Below are 19,458 nucleotides of genomic sequence, written 5' to 3' on the forward strand. Positions count from 1 at the left end.
CATAAAGAGCTCACAGTCTTTTATTTACATTTGACCTGAAAGCTTGCGACAGAAACATATGTTGACTTGGATGTCAAATTGGATCCAGATTGCGTGTCCTCTTGAAAACGTTTGAACAGTTACAAGACCTTTTTTTCCATTTTTTATCAGAGACACAAACATGAGTGTGCGGTGGTATAATTGGCTGCGCAGACAGTCTACAGATGTTATTTTCTTTCAACTAGTAGAGTAATTTCAGATGCTGTTTTTCTGTCACCTTCTGAGATTGAGAGCAGTGTGTTCTCAAGTGACCGTGGCAATGTTGCCGTTCACAGTCCGCTAACAACTCTTGGTGTATTAAAAGAATGCTTCATCTCCCAAATGATAATTTGTATGTCAGTTACTCACCCTGTGTTACGCTGAATTTGTGAGGAAAACTTTTCTCACATTTCCACGAAGAGCAAATAATCAAAAACAGAGATAATTCTTGATGGATTGAAGTAAAGGGGGGTCCCTGTTTAACACTAATAATAAAAAAACCCACAATAATTCCAATCTCATTCATCCAGTCATATGCTCAGAACTTGGCAAACACGTTAATTCTTGCTAAAACCTTAATATTTATAGCAGCTCTGAAGGAAGAGTCTCGCGCACAGATGGGAAGTGTGCCTGCACTTTATCTAAAAATGTTTTGAAGTGGGATTTATACCTCTGTGTTGACGTAGAGCCAACGCCATACCCTACACCTGACGTGCACCTCCCCAGAAATGTAACTACACATTGCAGACCTCCTGTCTATTGCACCGGATACTCGTTTTACCCAAGTATTCAGCTCAAGCCTAGTATATAAGGTGCATGTTAACAGCTTAAGTGGGATTTATACTTTGACGCTATACCCTATGCTGTAGCCTGACGTGTACCTCCCCAGAAATGTAACTACATGACGCAACAACGCAGACCTCCTGTCTATTTCTGTAAGCTGAAACCATTTCCCTCAGTGGAAACAAAGCTTTAATTTACTTTGATTTCACAGATAAGAAACAATAAAATGTGAAGACAGTAAAGCCTCCACAAAAATAGCATTTTAAGTCTTGTGTATGATTTATCCTGGCTTCATATGAGCAGAAGAGATCTCCGCTAGTCGCTTGTCCCCAAAAAGGCAAACCTACCTTGATCATGGTTTTCTGTTTTTGTAAACTAGTATAAATCTATAATAAAATTATATGTTTATTCTACAAATCTATAACCAGAGCATATCTATAATTGTAACTAAGCACTCATCCTTCTACCAACTGACAAACCAAATTTCATTCTCATTCTTTGACAGCATGCAAGCATGTTGGTCACAACTGATTGTGTTTGTAACCTGTAGCCTACTGACAATGTTATCTAGATGTCACCTGATTAACCGACTAAAGGAGTTTAGATAACAGACTTTCGACTGTCCTGCTGTTACTACAGACGTGTGAACTCACCACAGACACTTGCCTCAGCTCCCATTGGCCTGGTAGCCCATCAGGCCTGTATAATCAAGGTAGTGTGACTTCATTCTCCACCCAGGACGCCATTACTCCACTATTTATGCAGCACATAGTTGTTTGCTGCTATAGTAATGCTCTACATGTATATATAGCTCCTTTTAATCTAAGGCCATGTTTACACGAAAACGACTGACTGAAAACAGAAAAGTTCCGCGTTTAGACGACAATGTTTTGATAACAATCACCATGCACGCGGATCCACAAAAATGACCAAAAATGTTGCAGTATACATGCCAGGCCAGTAGTTGGCGGTGTGACGCTTACGCTTCCTTCTACAGAGTGGTGATGTTTCAACAAAATGGCAACTGCACGAACGTTTGTCTGGATGGACGACGAGGTGGAGTTGCTACAGTAAATCTACGCTATGATGGGGAAGCGTTGATAAATTCAATAGGGTGAGCAGCACAAGCAGAGCTCGGGAGTCTGCTATTGTTGTTGTGATGGTCGACTTTCTCGCGCATGCCTAGTGACTGGAAGCGTAATGCGCATGTGCGAAAAGCCTCCGTTTTCTGAGGAACTGCATATTGCAAGTTTACATGACAACGGTCACGGTGCCGTTTCCAAAGAAACCTGTTTTCAAAACGTTGCGTTTTCAGGCACCCAAAACACCGTTGTCGTGTAAACGCTCGGCCAAAATGCAACTAAAGTTAACTGTTTTCAGTTGAAATCGTTGTCGTATAAACGGGACCTGAATCTTAAATCTAAATGGTAATATAACAAGATTATCAAATTACCGCCTGATGCTTGTAAACCTTTGCCCACGTCAAGACTCAAATGTAGCCATGACAGTTGATGATGCTTCATACATGAATGTTTCTGCAAAGAAGCCAGGCAACACAGAAGATCTGTACAATCAGCACAGTTTCAACATTAGTGTCACCAGATCAGTATCTGACCAAATGTCTCCCCTTCTGTTCCTGAGATATGATGTTGAATAACAGCCAGAAAAAGAGTTTTGCAGAATATTATGATGAAACAGTGAAACTGACTTTTGACCTTTTGGATACAAAAAGGTTTCACTGCATCATTATATCCTATTAGACATTTGTGTGAAGTTTTGTCATAATTAATGTATGAATTCTCAGGTTATGGACAAAGTGTGTTTTTTGAGGTCACACTGACCTTCACCTTTGACCATCAACCAGTTCATCCTTGAGTCTACGTGGATGTTTGTGCCAAATTTGAGGACTAATCTTAGGGCCGTCTTGAGATATGGTGTTTACGAGAATGAGATGGATGTGAGGCAGGGGCGTAAATATAGATACTGCACACAGTATGGTTGCGCTGGGGCCCGTGAGGTGGGGGGCCCATAGAGAAAACAGGCCCAATATTTTAACAGAGCAAGGCAAGCTAATTGCTAATGTGCTCGGTAGAAAGGGAAAAAAATCAATTCTTTGAGATGGCTGTCAGAGATGGTAGAAGTATGATCACATAATGCTGTTGGAGCTAAAACAGGTGGTGTGTTCCATGTTTTATTTCCCAATTGCTCTTGGAAAGAAGAATAGAGTACTGTAAACAAACTGTTACCATTGGAAATCGCCGGTTTCGGTTCAAAGCTGGAAGTTGCACACATAATTCATGCAAGGTATCATGGGGGCTAGGAATAAGGTGGATAGTCCAAGTGGACGTTTGTGCCAAATTCTATGAAATTTCCTCAAGGCGTTCTTGAGATATCAGGTTCAGGAGAATGAGACAGACAGGCGGACAAACCAAAAACAATATGCCTCCGAGTTATAAAAAGTTTTTTAATGGTTTTTGGATCAACTTTTTTTCTGAAGCAGGGAGCTCTCCAAACTGACAATACACAAAAACGTTAAAGTCGACCATTGAAAAAGTGTTTGAAACTTTTTTAATTTCCCAAAGCTGTGTTTGCAGTTCAGTGTTCATCTCTGCTTGATCGTCACTTAGCAATCGTTTTTCTGTCTATTTACACTGTTTCGAACATCGATTTTATCTGAAGCACTGTTGTTTTCCTTCTTCAGACAGCGCTCATTGAACAAACCCCCGATTCAGATGCCCATCAGTTATCACAAGGGCAACACGAGACTCCTCCAGGGGTCAACACGGAGAAACATGCACTACTTTAAAAAGAGCAGAGACGACAAAGTTTGAAGCTGCGGCTGTTGCAGACATGCGGAGCAGGTTTGTGATCCTCGGTGCTGCAGCTCTGTGCTATTGTCCCGGATGAAGTGGTTTGTCTGAAGGTTTGGATACATGTGTTGTTGACTGTCTCGCCCCTCGGCTAAAACTACAGGGCCTCCTCTCCCCCCTGTGCAGGGCCCCTCAACCTCTTTCTCTCTTTCTCTTATTCTCAGCCATTCACTCTATCCTCTCTGTCGATCTTCTGCTTTCTCTTGCTCTCTACTCGCCTTCCTTCTCTTTCCCTGCTTGTCCACACACACACACAGACACACACCCCTTCCATCCTTTTGCCTGTGCTCACTGCCCATATCTTTCTCCTTTCTCTCTTCACCCCCCTCCTTCCTCTTGTTCCCTCCCCTCCCCCTGCGCCTTCCTTACACCCCTCCACCCCCCCACAAACCCCCATCCTTCTGAAACAGAGTGTGTGTGTTCTGCCACGCACACACACACACACACACACACACACACACAAACTGGTGCTTTACCTCCCCTAGGAGTTGTTCTTAACTCGCTGACTGAGGCACGCTCTGTGTGTGTATCCCTGTGCATGTCTGCGTGTGTTTGCGTGTGTGTTCGTGCACATGCGTGTTAATGCGGACCGTGCGTGGGGGGTGGGGGTTAGCATGTTTTTGTGTGTCTGCGCTGCTGACTCCACACATGATCCCCATTAGAGGCTGGCGGGAGTAGATACACACATACACACTGCGCACACGCACTTTCATCCACACCCACAGACACTCTCACGGACATGCACACATGTACACGCAGGTATACGTGCATCCCATCCACCACACTCACACATGCACAGTGGGTTTCTGTGGGGCCTGATCCCATTTCACCCCTGAGGCTTTTCCACCGACTTGGGACCGGCGTAAGAACTGGTTTCTGAACAAAATTCTGAACATTTTCATTGTAAAAAACTGGTTCTCCGACGTTAAAATTGACCCTGTTCCGGCCACTTAAACCTGCTTTTCTAGAGCCACTGCAACCCTGAGGATCGGGGGTAGAGTGATGTCATCACCATGTAAAAACCTAACATCATTCCTAGGCAACCACAAGTGTCCTAGGAAACCAGATGTGTCATGAGCAAGGAGGAGAGTTTTTAAGGCTCGGTTTGGTTCAAAATGATCGTCTGAAGAGGCCGAGGCTTTGCTGGCAACATCATTCTTGGGAAGACAGAAAAGTTTGCAGAGATAAGTGTATTGTGCCAAGCCAGAATGTGGAGGGAGATGTACAAATCCAGCTTCTCCAGAACAATGGAATAAATCATTCACAAAGGACTACCAAAAAAGTCAACAAGTGGCCACATAAATAACAATGGAGGGAATTTGTATTTGCTCAACTCTGTGGTCAGACACACACCAGCAGATAAAGAGCCTGAGTGTAGCAGCGGCCATGTTTGAGACTATGTCGCCAACTACCTAAATCTTACATGCTGTTGTATTTCAAGTTACAATATAACAACTGTGTGTGATGTGTTTCTTTCCAACCACAGAAATCATACAGACCCAACGAGTCTTGGCAAATGGTCATGTTTGGGGTGAGGGTCAGATTTAGGGTTTGTCCTGTCACATTCTTCGTGGGCACCACAAAGCAACTACTCTGCTATGGAGTAAAAGTGATGCACTATTAAATTATAAATGTGGGGGAAATAGCTTTTATATCTGCTGCAATCACTACTGTATTCTGTGATTGTAATTCTATGCTCACCCCAGAGATTTTTATCTACCCTAGTTAGTTAGGGCTGCAACTAACAATTATTTTCATCGTTGACTAATCTATCGATTATTTTCTTTTTATTATTCAAGTTTTAGTGGTTTGAAAGGCTCGGTACATAACATAATGAATTATTTTCCAGGCATACAAGAATACAAGACACTTATTTTTTTACAATATGGAGGTCTTCTCCAGTACATAAAGACAACAAATAAGTCTAGAAGGAAACAAAAAAAAACATGTCACACATATGTCCTCTATGACCTATGTTATTCTACTGAGTATATATTCAAAAGATGCTATTTCCGCCTTTGCATTAACCCATTCTTTCAATTCCGGGCCTTTGCTGTCTTCCAGTGTCTTAGAATAACTCGATAGACATTTATTAGACCCACAATAATAACAGAAAATGCACACTTGGATACGTTTGGTATTTGCGACCAATCCCCCAGGATATCAATAATTTGCTTGATTAATCAATGAGTTTGGTCTATAGAATGTCAGAAAATGGTGAAAAATGTTGATCTACGATTCCAAAGGTTGTAGTTGATGTCCTCAAATGTGTGTCCACAACCCAGAGATATTCAGTTTACTGTCATAAAGGAAGAAAACCAGAAAATATTTCCATTTAAGAAGCTGGAAATAGAGAATTTTTATTTTTCTCTTAAAGAATTACTCAAAGTGATGAATCCCAATGTAACGAGAACATGTTTAGCTCAACCAAATCCCAACGTAACTAGTCCAGCATTTGTCATAATCATAGACTGTATATAAGAAGTGGACATAGCCACCGTGGCATCAGCCATTGGTTTGCGGGCTACTGTTCTGATGCTTCCAGTTTGGCATTTTAGCGTTCGCCATTTTGGATCATTTTTTTTCCATTAACGGGTTTTTCCCTTGTCCATTGTGAGGGTCCAAGGACAGAGGGATGTCATATGCTAAATTCCTCTGAGGCAGATTTTGATTTGTGAAATTGGTCTTTATAATTAAAATTGATTTAAATTGAACTGAATTGAATTGAACTGAATTGAATTGAGGGCTAAAGTCAACATATTTGGACAAGAGGGTGGAGTTGGGTGAAGAGCGACTGGTGGATTGGACTGAGAACCAGAGAACACCACTGTGGTAGCGACGTGTCAATCACAGGGTAGCCACGCCCCAAAGCATACCCTGCTTTATCGTCTATTTTACTCTTACAAAATGAACATCACACTGTGTTGAAGACTTGAAACTAGCAACAAAGACCATAAACTCATTAGAAAATGTTTACTGAGGTATTAAATCAAGTGAGAAGTAGTGTCATTTTCTCATAGACTTCCATACAATGAGACTGCTTTTTGCAACTAGTGGATTCGCCCCCTGCTGGCCATTAGAAACAATGCAGGTTTAAGGCACTTCCATATTGGCTTCGCTTTTTACACCTGGAGATAACCCCTCATTCGCAAATGATGCTGAAGGTGCTTTCTTTCTGTACCGGTTGACAGCAGCTACTAGCTAGCCTTTTCTAACTAACTGGCAATTTGGCTATGAAGAAGACAAAAGCGCAGCCGTCAAGATCTAAGCAGAGATAGGATTCAGTCTTTTAAAGGCGCTTTACTTGTATTATTCTCAAATCTAAAATATTTCAATCCACAGCCTCGGGGGTAAAGCAACACAATGTAAAATCACACTTATTTGCCAGTAACACAACAGTGTTTCACATGATTGGTTAATGTCAAGTCACTGCATTAGTGTAGCCCACCTTTTAAAAAAGTAAAATCCCACCACTCAATGTATTAAATCTTGTGTCAATATTCTAATAAGGAACATAATTTTCTCTTGGCTCATTGCCTCTTTCTTACCATCAGATCCTCAGATCAAATCCTCTCATTAGTTTGAATTTGTCATGTAAAGTTAAGAACACCATTATACAATTTCAATTGTATCCAGGTCATAATTAACTGTACTTAGCAGCAAACTCAACATGTAATCTGTTGAATCATCTTGTCAAAAAACATGTCAAAAGAGCCTGAATGATGATGACAACTAGCTCAACGCCTACAAGCAAACATCCAGTTTTGATCAGATGTGCAGCAACTAACACACTTAGATATTATTAGACTTGTGGCAGAAATGCTGCCCATGTCACTGTCCTAATAATAGTCTCCTGTGCCATCTTGTTGAGAGAGAATAATTCAATGGACATCACATAGGTGCAAGGATATCAAAAAACAATGTATATTAAGGAAAAAAGTAATGCCCACACACTTACTTGGATCTTCGTCAGGTCAAAATCCATTCAATGTATTTATATTTTTATCTCTATATATGGCAGTTTTCATTGTCAGTGACGAAGTTCATCATTCTCGCACAGGACTTTTCATACGCACAAGGGATTCACAGGAAACAACACCATGTAATCCACTGTTAAAGTATTGTAGATGGTGGGGGTCTGTGCGGCCACATTATGTTACATCCCCACATGTGAATGGAGAACTCCTTTCACTATATTATCGATTTGTTTCATTCTGCCATTATTTCAATTTCTTTGTCGTCTTCTGCATTCGTATCAAGCTTGAACTACGCTACACTGCCTCCACAATTCCCGGTGGTACTGCTCCATTTCATCCGTATTCACAAGCTGTCGAGAAACATGGGCAAACACGGACAACATGGGCGCTAATGCCTCGTTTCCTCTTACGCATGTGTACAGAGACATGGCAACCATTTGTCCATTTATTCCTGTCGGAATTTCCGTGATATCCATTATGCCTGCGAAACCCCTCCCCTCCACAATATCTCGGTCTGGAATTTGCTTTGAGTATGTTTAAAAAAACAATTGAACTTTTGCAGTGGATTTCGGAGACTATATGACAGTGTGCTAGCTTAGCTAACAGGCTGCTAACTAGCTAACAGGCTATTTTCTTAGGTTCAGTTGGCTGAACTTGTTTCTGTAGTTTTAACACATTGTGAATCTGAGTAATGTCATTCTGCTAAAATATGGTTATACATTATATACAGTCAGTTTGTCATTATGACTCGTTCAAATACGTCGTGTAAATGAAATATTTCACAAAACATGCTGCATACCTGGCAGGCCAACATATTTGTTTATTTGTTGCCATGAAATATTGGGCCTGGTGATGTTCCAAGCGTATATTCCAAACTACTGGATGGCGAAAAACTGACAAAATTAGCCTTCCTCCCCATGGCTACAGGTAGTTTCTATCAGGTTTCTAGCCATCCATAAAGAAATGCACTTCCTTGCGTTGAACACTAGAGGCATCATCCGTGTATTTATGGATCTACAGACACTAGTCACATGTAGGTGGACACAAGGTGAAAGTTTGGAAAGAAGGCTTCGTCTGTCCCTTTCTCCATATCTAACATTACATATAAATGAGCCCTCAGGTTAGATATATGGTCTACGCATATACACAATAGATGCTTTAAGTTCACACATTTTAACTCAACACAGGCGCGAGCTGCAGTCAGAGTGTTGCAGCTAGGCGCACTACAGCAGGAAACAACATTAGAAAGCTGAAGTATAAAGTAACAGAAAATGGAAATAAGTAAAGTACTTGAGTAGATGTACTTTCCACTACCAGTGTTCATGGACTGTGTTTCGTCCCCTGCTGTTTGCAGTGTTATATATTGTACTTATATATATACAGTCTCTATGCTTGATTGTCTTAAGTTTAATTATGTTTCAAAGAAACAAACAAACATGGATAAGACATATTGATAAAAACAGAAAATTAGCTGGTGCTTGATAAACAAGTAGAACCTTAAATCAAAGATATAAACATACAAACTGGCATTTAGCTTCACATTTGTAATATATTTTGTCGCTTAATATGCACAACTACATTTGAACTAAATAAGAACATAGAGCATGGTCAAATTAATTTGCTATAGTTTGCAGTTTTGGGCTTTTTCAGGCCACAAAATGTCAAACACAAAAACAGCATCAGTGTCTAAAACAAATTCTTTGGTAAAACAACAGTCAGACTCGTAGAGCACGTCGCCTCCTGTGTGCCAAAGACATCGTTATCTTGTTGGCTGGGAGCACCACTGTTTGACTGTCATTACTTCCTTAAGCATTAATTTTATAGCATCTCTGCTTCATTGGCTTGTATACAGTGGACAGTAAGCGGGGAGGAGGGAGGGGCAGAGACAGAGCAGCACATAATGTGATTTCAGGAGCCAGATCCACACCCAAAGCATTATGTCCATACAGTACATGACTTCATTAACCATATACAGTCACTGTCGTTACTTCTGAAAACCTACTGATGCTCACTTAATACAACAACAGCTATCCTTCTGTCCTGACATGTGTGGAAGGGAAAAAAAGCTGGATCATTTAATTTGTTTCATTGGTTCCAGGCCTCATAAATCCTAAGAAGATTATAGAGGTTATGAAGATCATGTGGGGTCACAAAAGAGAAAACAACCACTGAATTCACAACAATATTTACACAAACATTAAATGTTTGAAGTGACGCTTAATCCTTGTTATGGTGGGCTAACCCATATATCTGAGATATTAAATACTGTGCTCTGATTTCTGGTGTTAAAGGAACACTGAGTAAAATGTAGGGGGATTTAGTGGCATCTAGTGGTGAGGACTGCACAATGCCAACAGCTGAAACTTCTCCTGGTTAGAATTTCTTGAAGGTTCATTGTTCAGGAGGTTTTTACAGGGAGCAGAGTTAGCAACAGAGGTTTCTTCTTCTCTTAAACAAGCAGATTTAAAGTGGTAAAAACACTGGGCAATTGTAGAAACATGGCGGTGCAACACTGTGATCTCCACAGATGAAGAGCTCCTAGGAATAGCGCTGGGATGTGACGCCAATTTTACATAGTAGCTAAATGTGGAATTACAGCTATCACATGGTGCTCTGGGGCCCCAAAAGACTTTTTCTCATAAACTTACATTGTGAAAGAGACATCTGTAAATTAGTGGGTACATTTTTTGGAGTGTCACAGCTCATGCAAAAAAAAATCGTTTCACCATCAGCGTTTGATCCCTTCAGGCCGATAACATTTCAGAAGTCTAGAAGAGTCTCACGATTAAATCGTCTTTATCCCCATTCAGGTAGCAGAAGGCTAAACCGCAAGTTAGCTGCTTGAGGCAGAAATTGATGCCTAAAGCCAGATTTATACTTCTGCGTCAAAATGATTCTGCAGAAATGTAACTACACGTCGCGGCAACGCAGACCTCCTGTCTATTGTTGTAAGTTGAAACCATTTCCCTCAGTGGAAACGAAGCTTTTATTTACTTTAATTTCACAAATTAGAAACAATAAATTGCGAAGACAATAAAGCCTCCACAAAAATAGCATTTTAAGTCTTGTGTGTGTTATCCTGAGTAGAAATCTCTGCTTGTTGCTAGGCTAATTTATACGATGTAAAATGCCATAGGCTTGTGCTAATAATGCTAGCATGATACATTTGTTTGGAAAATGTGTTTAGTATAAAACAGTTGTTTCGTCGGTGAACCTTGTGAGTTGTAATGGAACCAAATTTTATAACGTTACCTTTGTTAAATGTTGCTGTTGTCCCAGGCTTCATATGAGTAGAGGAAAAGTCTGCTAGCTGCTAGGCTAATTTATACAATGTAAAATGCCATAGGCTTGTGCTAATAAAGTTAGCATTTAATACTTGTTTGGAAAACATGTTTAGTATAAGACAGTTGTTTTGTCAGTGAACCTTGTGAATTGTAATGGAGCCAAATTATGTAAAGTTACCTTTGTTAAATGTTGCTGTTGTCCCTGGCTTCATATGAGTAGAGGAAAAGTCCGCTAGCTGCTAGGCTAATTTATACAATGTAAAATGCCATAGGCTTGTGCTAATGACATTAAAAAAGTCAATTTGTGTACTTGTGTTTGAAATTGTTGCTATTAAGCCATATTTAATGTGTGTTTTGAATCAACTAAACTTTACAGCACTTCACAGAAACCCTGCCGCCAACTAGTGTTTTGGAGGTGTAACTGCAGAAAGACACAGACACACCACCGCACAAGATAAATGCTTATAACAGCGTAGGCTACATGCATAGGCTACGGTGTAGGCTCTGCATAGAGCTGATTCACAAGTATAAATCCTGCTTATCTGACACTCGGCCCGCATAAATCTGTAGTGCGCCTGCTCTATTGGCCCCACAATGCAGAAGATCCAGGTAATTTCATTATGGAGAAATTGAGATTTTTTTGGTTTCATGCACTAGCAAGCAATGTTCATCAATGCTGTATCCTGTTCTCTTTATCGATCCATGAGACCCGCTCCCTCTGTAGCTATAGACGGCTCATTCTAGTGTAACAAAAATATGACTATTCCTTTTTTCAGATGATTAAACACTAAAGAAAACATACTTATATTATTATATTCCATTTCTGCCAATAAATCCCCCTAAATCCTGCACACTGGACCTTTAATCTGAGAAATAATGAGTAAAACATGTTATTTATTCAAGACATTAGGCAGACTGGAGCTAATACACTGTTGCGTACTGAAAGATTTTTGTAGTATGAGACATTGAAATCAGAAGTGGAATCAGTGTCAGAGTCAGACTTGCAACAACTGGAGCACAGAAATATTGACCTGGTTAATTGGTGCTGACACATTGCAAGAAGTATGGGAGTGACACACTGGGTGCCGGGGAAACCATAACAGGAGCTCACATATTATAGTGTAGATAAGACAGGCTGCGTGACGGCAGACTAAACATAAACACTCTGCAGGTATACATTCAGAGCCGAAGAATCTTTCCACTGCGGCAGCACGACAAAGTTGGTAACAGCTGATGTTCAAAGTGGAGCTGGGCTGATACTCAGCAAAAGATTCAACACAGATGGTTAAAACTACTCTCATTTGCAGACCGGCTAATACCTGTCTCGCTGCTAATATATAACGGCATAGAAATTTCCATGTACTGTACAGTATTGCCCGTATACGCAACAGTAGCAGCAAAAACAAAGGCAGCATGAGAGATAATCAGTCTTAAGTCCTCATCTAAACTACACCCAGTCTGTCCAATGCCTGCTGGCCCTGGGGATTGTGCTGGAGTTTTAATCCACTTAAAAGCAGAGGACCTCTGCTGCTGTTTCCAAGGGGCTTGACCCGTGTTGCATGTGCGCACACATGCTCAAAAACAATCAGCAGTATACATGCATGCACAAACACATCATTTTAACACATAGCCTACAGTATTAAGGTTAATGCACAAATGGATGCTTTCCACACGGTAATCTATGCACGCATCTGAAAGGCAGCTCGGAAATGTATTGATTATGAAATTTATAATAACCAGGTTGCCAAGTGTGGTCACATCTTTGAATTGTCTGCCTTTATCACAAGGGGCCGGAGCGAAAACTCTAATTTAAACCCATAGAGGAGGCTGATGGATTGCCGAGGCACAAGCTAACGTTGACTGGATTTATTGAAGAGGGGTCAACTGTAATTCCACCATTGTTCAACTCCACTTTCTACTGTAGGTCTGCTACACTGTGAGTGTGTGTGTGTGTGTGTGTGTGTGAGAGAGAGAGGGAGATCTAGGCTCTCGATCTTAATATCATAAGAATTTTAAAAAGGTATTTGCTCTACATGTTTACTCACTGCAAAATATAAATAACACACACTGGCCATATGAATGTGTTGAAATGTAACTGTGATAATTGAAGGTTTTTTGTTTAGCAGTAGGAAAATATTTTCCGGTGGTGATTAAATGCTTTATTTTGCACTACGGACACAATGTCATACTTTTTTTTCTCTTCTTGCACCAACGTTTGTCGTTATCTAATTTGAAATGTACTAATTCCTTATTCTTGCGGAGGGAGGGCGAACCACTGACTTGAACAGCTGCTTCATGACCCAAAAAACTGTCAGTCTTTCCCTGGAATAAATTGTGGAATATACCATCTTTGGGTACAGAGGGGAGCTGGAAACGTGCATTTCCGGGAACGCGGGTGTCGCCGACAACTCCGCCCTTGTCAGCTACATTTAAATTAGCAAGCTAACATTTTAAACTTTAAATCTGTAAACGTGTGTTGTTAAAAGTGTCAGAAGAGGTGTGTTTGAGGGATAAACTGGAGCCGGGCTCACCCGTGTTTCGGCGCCGTGTTTCTGGAGGACCCATAGTAGAATCAATTCAGCGAGAGGGGAGCTTGAAACCGTCGACTCATGCTTTCCTCCGAGTCTGAGAGAAACACAGTTGAAGTGAACACACAGACCAGTCGGCCGCACTACATGCTCACAACAGGCAAGCTCCCGATCACTAACGCAAAACAACAGCAGCCTCTCTGCGTTTAATTATCACGATACTTTACCAAACATCATGCAAACACCTCCAGGAAGCTGCATGTCCCTGCACTGTGACGGAGGACCCTCATGCTACAGCATGTTTAAAAGTATAAGGTCACTGTGAGCTCACTGTGGAGTGACACAGACACACTGCAAACGTTAGAGTATATTTTTATATGTTCAGTCAGTGTCTAACATGTGACATGTTTTATGACACATGCATATGTTTTGCATCATTGCAGATGTCATGGATGCAGATGATACTTTAACCTTCATCAGGCAGAAGCGCCTCTCAATGTGATGCTCAAGATCAGGAGTGAGCTTCAGCAGTCCCGCGCACGTGTTTGAGCGTGCGTGTGAGTGCGTGCGCGTGCACCTGTGTGTGCCACAGAGGTCCCATATTCAAGTACAACTTTATTGTTTTGAATTTATCGTGTAAAATATGGAGCAACACAGATAAAGAAAACAGGATCAATGGTCTAACGTCAAGATGATGTCATATAACAGTTTGTCCTGTAGTGTTAAATAGTGTGTGGTTGTTTTCTGTATTTATTGATTAGTTATTTGGGCTATAAAATATCAGAAAATGGAGAAAAATGTCAATCGGTATAGGTGAAGAAGCAACGTCCATTCCAATAGAAACATGAAAGTTGCAGAGGACTTTTATTTTGACACAATATAAGACATTTCCACCATAAATTGGTGCAGGAAAGGCAAAAATTGATGCACAAAAATTCACTAAAATGCAACAAATTAGTGAGTTTGAAGTGTTTGAAGCTCAAACATTACCTGGGGACAGACCCCAAATTCCCAGTTTCATATGTGTCCCCTCCAAATGTTGAAACCTGATCTCTGCTCTTGTCAAAGAGTGTGTCCTGAAGCCCAAGACAGCACCTTCAAATGTCTAATTAGGTCGACAACCCCAAATATACTCATTTTTTGGTCACAAAGGAGTAAAGGAAACAGTTGATATTCACCGGCACACCTGTGCAACTGCTCGTTAATACAAATAGCTAATCGGCCAATCATGAGGCAGCAACTCAATGCACTGAGGCATGTCGACATGGTCAAGACGACCTGCTGAAGATCAAACCGAGCATCAGAATGGGGAAGAAAGGTGATTTAAGTGAGTTTGAATGTGGCATGGTTGTTGGTGCCAGACAGGCTGATCTACTGGGATTTCCACACACAACCATCTCCAGGGTTTACAGAGGATGGTCCGAAAGTGAGCAGCAGTTCTCTGGGTGAAAATGCCTTGTTGATGCCAGAGGTCAGAGGAGAATGGCCAGACTGGTTCAAGATGACAGAAAGGCAACAGGAAGTCAAATAACCACTGGTTACAACCAAGGTCTGCAGAAGACCATCTCTGAACCAACAACACGTCCAACCTTGAAGCAGATGGGCTACAGCAGCAGAAGACCACACCAGGTGCCACTCCTGTCAGCTAACAACAGGAAACTGAGGCTACAGTTCACACAGGCTCACCAAAACTGGACAATAGAAGATTGGAAAAATGTTGCCTGGTCTGATGAGTCTGGATTTCTGCTGCGACATTCAGATGGTAGGGTCAGAATTTGGTGTCATGAATCCATCCTGCCTTGTATCAACGGTTCAGGCTGGTGGTGGTGGTGTAATGGTGTGTGGGATATTTTCTTGGCACACTTTGGGCCCCTTAGTACCAACTGAGCATGGTTTAAACACCACAGCCTACCTGAGTATTGTTGCTGACCGTGTCCATCCCTTTATGACCACAGTGTACCCATCTTCTGATGGCTACTTCCAGCAGGATAACACACCATGTCACAAAGCTCAAATCATCTCAAACTGGTTTCTTGAACATGACAATGAGTTCACTGTACTCCAATGGCCTCCACAGTCACCAGATCTCAATCCAATAGAGCACCTTTGGGATGTGGTGGAACGGGAGATTCACATCATGGATGTGCAGCTGACACATCTGCAGCAACTGTGTGACGCTATCATGTCAATATGGACCAAAATCTCTGAGAAATGTTTCCAGCACCTTGTTGAATCTATAACACCAAGAATTAAGGTGAAGGCAAAAGGGGTCCAACCTGGTACTGACAAGGTGTACCTAATAAAGTGGCCAGTATTTAAGAAGCTGGAATCAGATAATTTTGACTTTTTTGTCTTAAAAAAAAAAGACTCAATCTGATTGATCAACTATGAAATTAGCTGTTGGTTAATTTCCACCTAACAGATGAATCGTTGCAGCTTTAGAGTGTGGCGTTCAAGTGCTTCTAAAACCTATGCAACGGCACATTGGCGGAGCACATATGCTCTGCTTCCCACTCATTTCGCTTGCAAACATTCAGCCGTCTGTCTCCTGTTGCTCCTCGCTGATCGGCTCCTGTGCATCAGCTGGACGTGCCTTGCTCAGGGGCGTCTGTTGACAGAGATTGCACGCACACAGTATAAACTGAAACCGTCATACATGTTAGCATCATTGGTAACAGTTAATCCAGGGCAGCAGCAGCAGCAGCAGCTCTGGGGGTGAAGAACCCCACACACCCACTGCTCAGCATATATGAGTCAAACTGGTGCATATGAATGAGAAAGTTAACATTCCCTGGAAAATATAAATGTAGAGAATGTGTTTGATGCATCGGCAGCAGAGCAGAAATCTGGTATTATTTAGGGTCAGATTAGAGAAAGCATCCTGACCTTTAACCACCATCGGGCTGCAACACCTGCTGCAGGCATCTGGGTGATCAGCTGATGTAAACCAAAGGGTTTTACATAAACTTCCCTGTAGTGACAGCACGTCATCGTGACAGCGTGCATGCATCGCAGTGTCTATGTCAGTATTTGCATGCACGTACAGTACTCACACGCATCCTCATCTGAATGTGCTTCGTCGAGGGGGGGGTGCGCTTCCACGCCACCAAGCCCCACTCGCCAATGTCACCTTCATGGGTGGCTCCATCGTAGGAGCATCCTTCAGAATGTAACAGATTAGCTTTGCAGGCAGGGATGTTGATGAGGTCATCACTTCCCAAGGTCACACCTACACAAACCCAGCTATAGGCCCACTGGCATTAAACCCCCCCCCTCTCTCTTCAGATCCTATAGAGGCTCCACTGTACCTCCCGCCTGCGTGCACATCTGAATAAGGCAGAATAAGCCATATCCAACAGGATAAGCCTTATTGTGATAGGCTGCTTCGGCCGCTTCAGGCTTCCTTCACCCTGCGAAGACTTGAGAAAGGGCCGGACAGCTCTGCGTTACAACACTGAACATCACATGTAGTGTGACTCCTCTCACAGTGTCAGTTCCTTTGAGTTGCAACATGTAAATGAATCAAACATTTTGAGTTCTGATGCAAAACATGGTGTCACTTTCTCCGATATACCTCTTTATAGTACATGCCAGTCGACAGCGAGTGCTTCCTGACCCTTGAAACTTCTCTTCAAAGCATCATCAATCATCAATTTTACATTAATTAAGATAAAATATTCACTTTAATGCACTTATTCAGCGCCCAACTTGTGTAGGTCGGCTGTGAAAGCTCAGAATGACGTTACAGAAATGTCACTGACCAACAATCTGTTGTTCTTTGAGGAGCAAGTAGCAGATGTCCCTTTGCAGCCTTGTGGTGCGTTCATGTACTGTCGGAATCATCTGTTACCTTCATGCGCCGCCTGCTTCGTCTTGCCAACAGGAGATCGGCCTCCTCATCTGAACTCTGTTCCCAAACTCACCTGTATTTTTCAGCAGTATTTCTCCACCAGCCAAGACCAGTGGTGCGTTCAGGTGCTATTTGGATGCCTGTCCATCTACTTTCAGCAGGTTTTTACAAGCTAATGAGGAAACAACATGGACACTAAAAGAAGATGTGTTATATTCAACATGTTGATAACAAAGAGCACAGGAAGTGGACTGGGTGAGCCATGAAATTAGATCAGGAACCAAAGCCCCGTTTCCACCAAATGCTTTCGGTATGGTATCTTTGGAACCAATAGTACCCCTTCAGATGTGGTACCTAGACACTAGCGTGTCCACCACAAACAGTACCCTCATATGCAGACATGCCTGCAGCCTTTCATCAAACAGAGCTCGCCTCCGTCTTGTGATAAACAGCCACATGATGAGAAAGACATCAAAAGGTTCGATGTTTTCCATAGTTACATGTTTGACGCACCTACAACCAGCCAGTAACAACCACACAGCTTGTTTTAGCGTCCATGTTGTTTCCTCATTACACTCCAAAGAGTCCCTGAATGCACCAGCGGTCTTGGCTGGTGGAGGTCTTGACTCAAGTCTGATTTAATCGATCCTGGTTTGTTTATTCAGTCGTGTTGCTGCACTGTGTTAACGATTCATGAGATGTTCGACAGGCTGACCCGGTACATACCGGACACTTTTTGTGTTTGTGTCACTCAAAAAGAATTGTTGGTTCATTTTCACCCATCACCGCTTTTTCTTTTTAATCCTGACATGCACATTTCAGCATGCTGCATAGTTTCAAGCTCTATGTTGCAACAAGTGAAGATCAGATCAGCTCTTTTAGATTCTATCACTTCCTGTGGTCATATATTTCAATGTGACATCCAAGAAGTAAAGTATGAAAGAAAAAGCTAAGTTCCTGTTACGCTGAAGGTCTCAGGCTTAAATCTTTCCCTCTGCCCGTCTGCTAGTGTAACTTTGCAACACTGTGCACCAAAGTTAAGACATTGTTCACATAGAAAACATAAAGAATTGAACACAAACAGGGATTACAGTTCTTATAGATGGCATCAGCCCATGGGTGAATTATGAGACAGTGGGCCCCTGGGCACAGACATGTGAAGGGCCCCACCACCTCCTCTACATGTAGTCATTCTGTGTCCCTTTTTGTACCCATTTTGTATTTTTTTTTTTAAGTCAGGTTTGTTTGAGTAATTTTGTTGGGGTTTTTTTGTGTTTTGTGTCTCTTTGTGTTTGTTTTGTGTTTCACTGTCGTTTTGTGCCTTTTTAGGGAATGTTTTTTTTGGTCATTTAGTATCTCTTTACAGTCATTTTATGTCTCTGTTTCTTTTGCCCCTTTTGTAGTTATTTTGTGTCTCTTTGTACCTGTTTCATGTTTCTTTGTGATTTTGTGCTTTATTTTAGGTAATTTTGTGTCTTTTTGGGTAATTTCGTATCTCTTTGTGTTTGTTTTGCCCCTTTTGTAGTTATTTTGCGCCTCTTTGTACCTTTTTTGTGTTTCTTTGAGGACATTTTGTGTCTTTTTTAGCCATTTTGTATCTCTCTATGGTAATTTCGTGTCTCTTTGTGTTTCGTTGTCATTTTGTGCATTTTTTTAGGTAATTTTGTGTCTTTTTTGGTCATTTAGTATCTCTTTACAGTCATTTTGTGTCTCTTTGTACCCGTTTTGTGTTATTTTGTCCTGTTTTTTTTTTTTTTTTTTTTAAGGAAATTTCTGGTCTTTTATGGTAGTTTTTATCTCTTTACAGTCATTTGGTGTCTGTTTGTGTTTGTTTTGCCCCTTTTGTAGTTATTTTTTGCCTCTTTGTACTGGTTTTATGTTTCTTTGAGGTCATTTTGTGCCTTTTTTTTGGCCGTTTTGTATCTCTTCACGGTAATTTTGTGTCTCTTTGTGTTTCCTTGTTCTTTTGTGCCTTTTTTTTTTAAGCTAATTTTGTGTCTTTTTTGGTCATTTAGTATCTCTTTACAGTTATTTTGTTTCTTGTACCTGTTTCGTGTTACTTTGTCATTTTGTGCTTTGTGCTGGTCGTTTTTCTCTCTTTACAGTCATTTTGTCTGTGTTTGTTTTGCCTCTTTTGTAGTTATTTTG

This window comes from Epinephelus lanceolatus, chromosome 15, assembly GCF_041903045.1.
Source record: "Epinephelus lanceolatus isolate andai-2023 chromosome 15, ASM4190304v1, whole genome shotgun sequence".
Classification (NCBI taxonomy): domain Eukaryota; kingdom Metazoa; phylum Chordata; class Actinopteri; order Perciformes; family Serranidae; genus Epinephelus; species Epinephelus lanceolatus.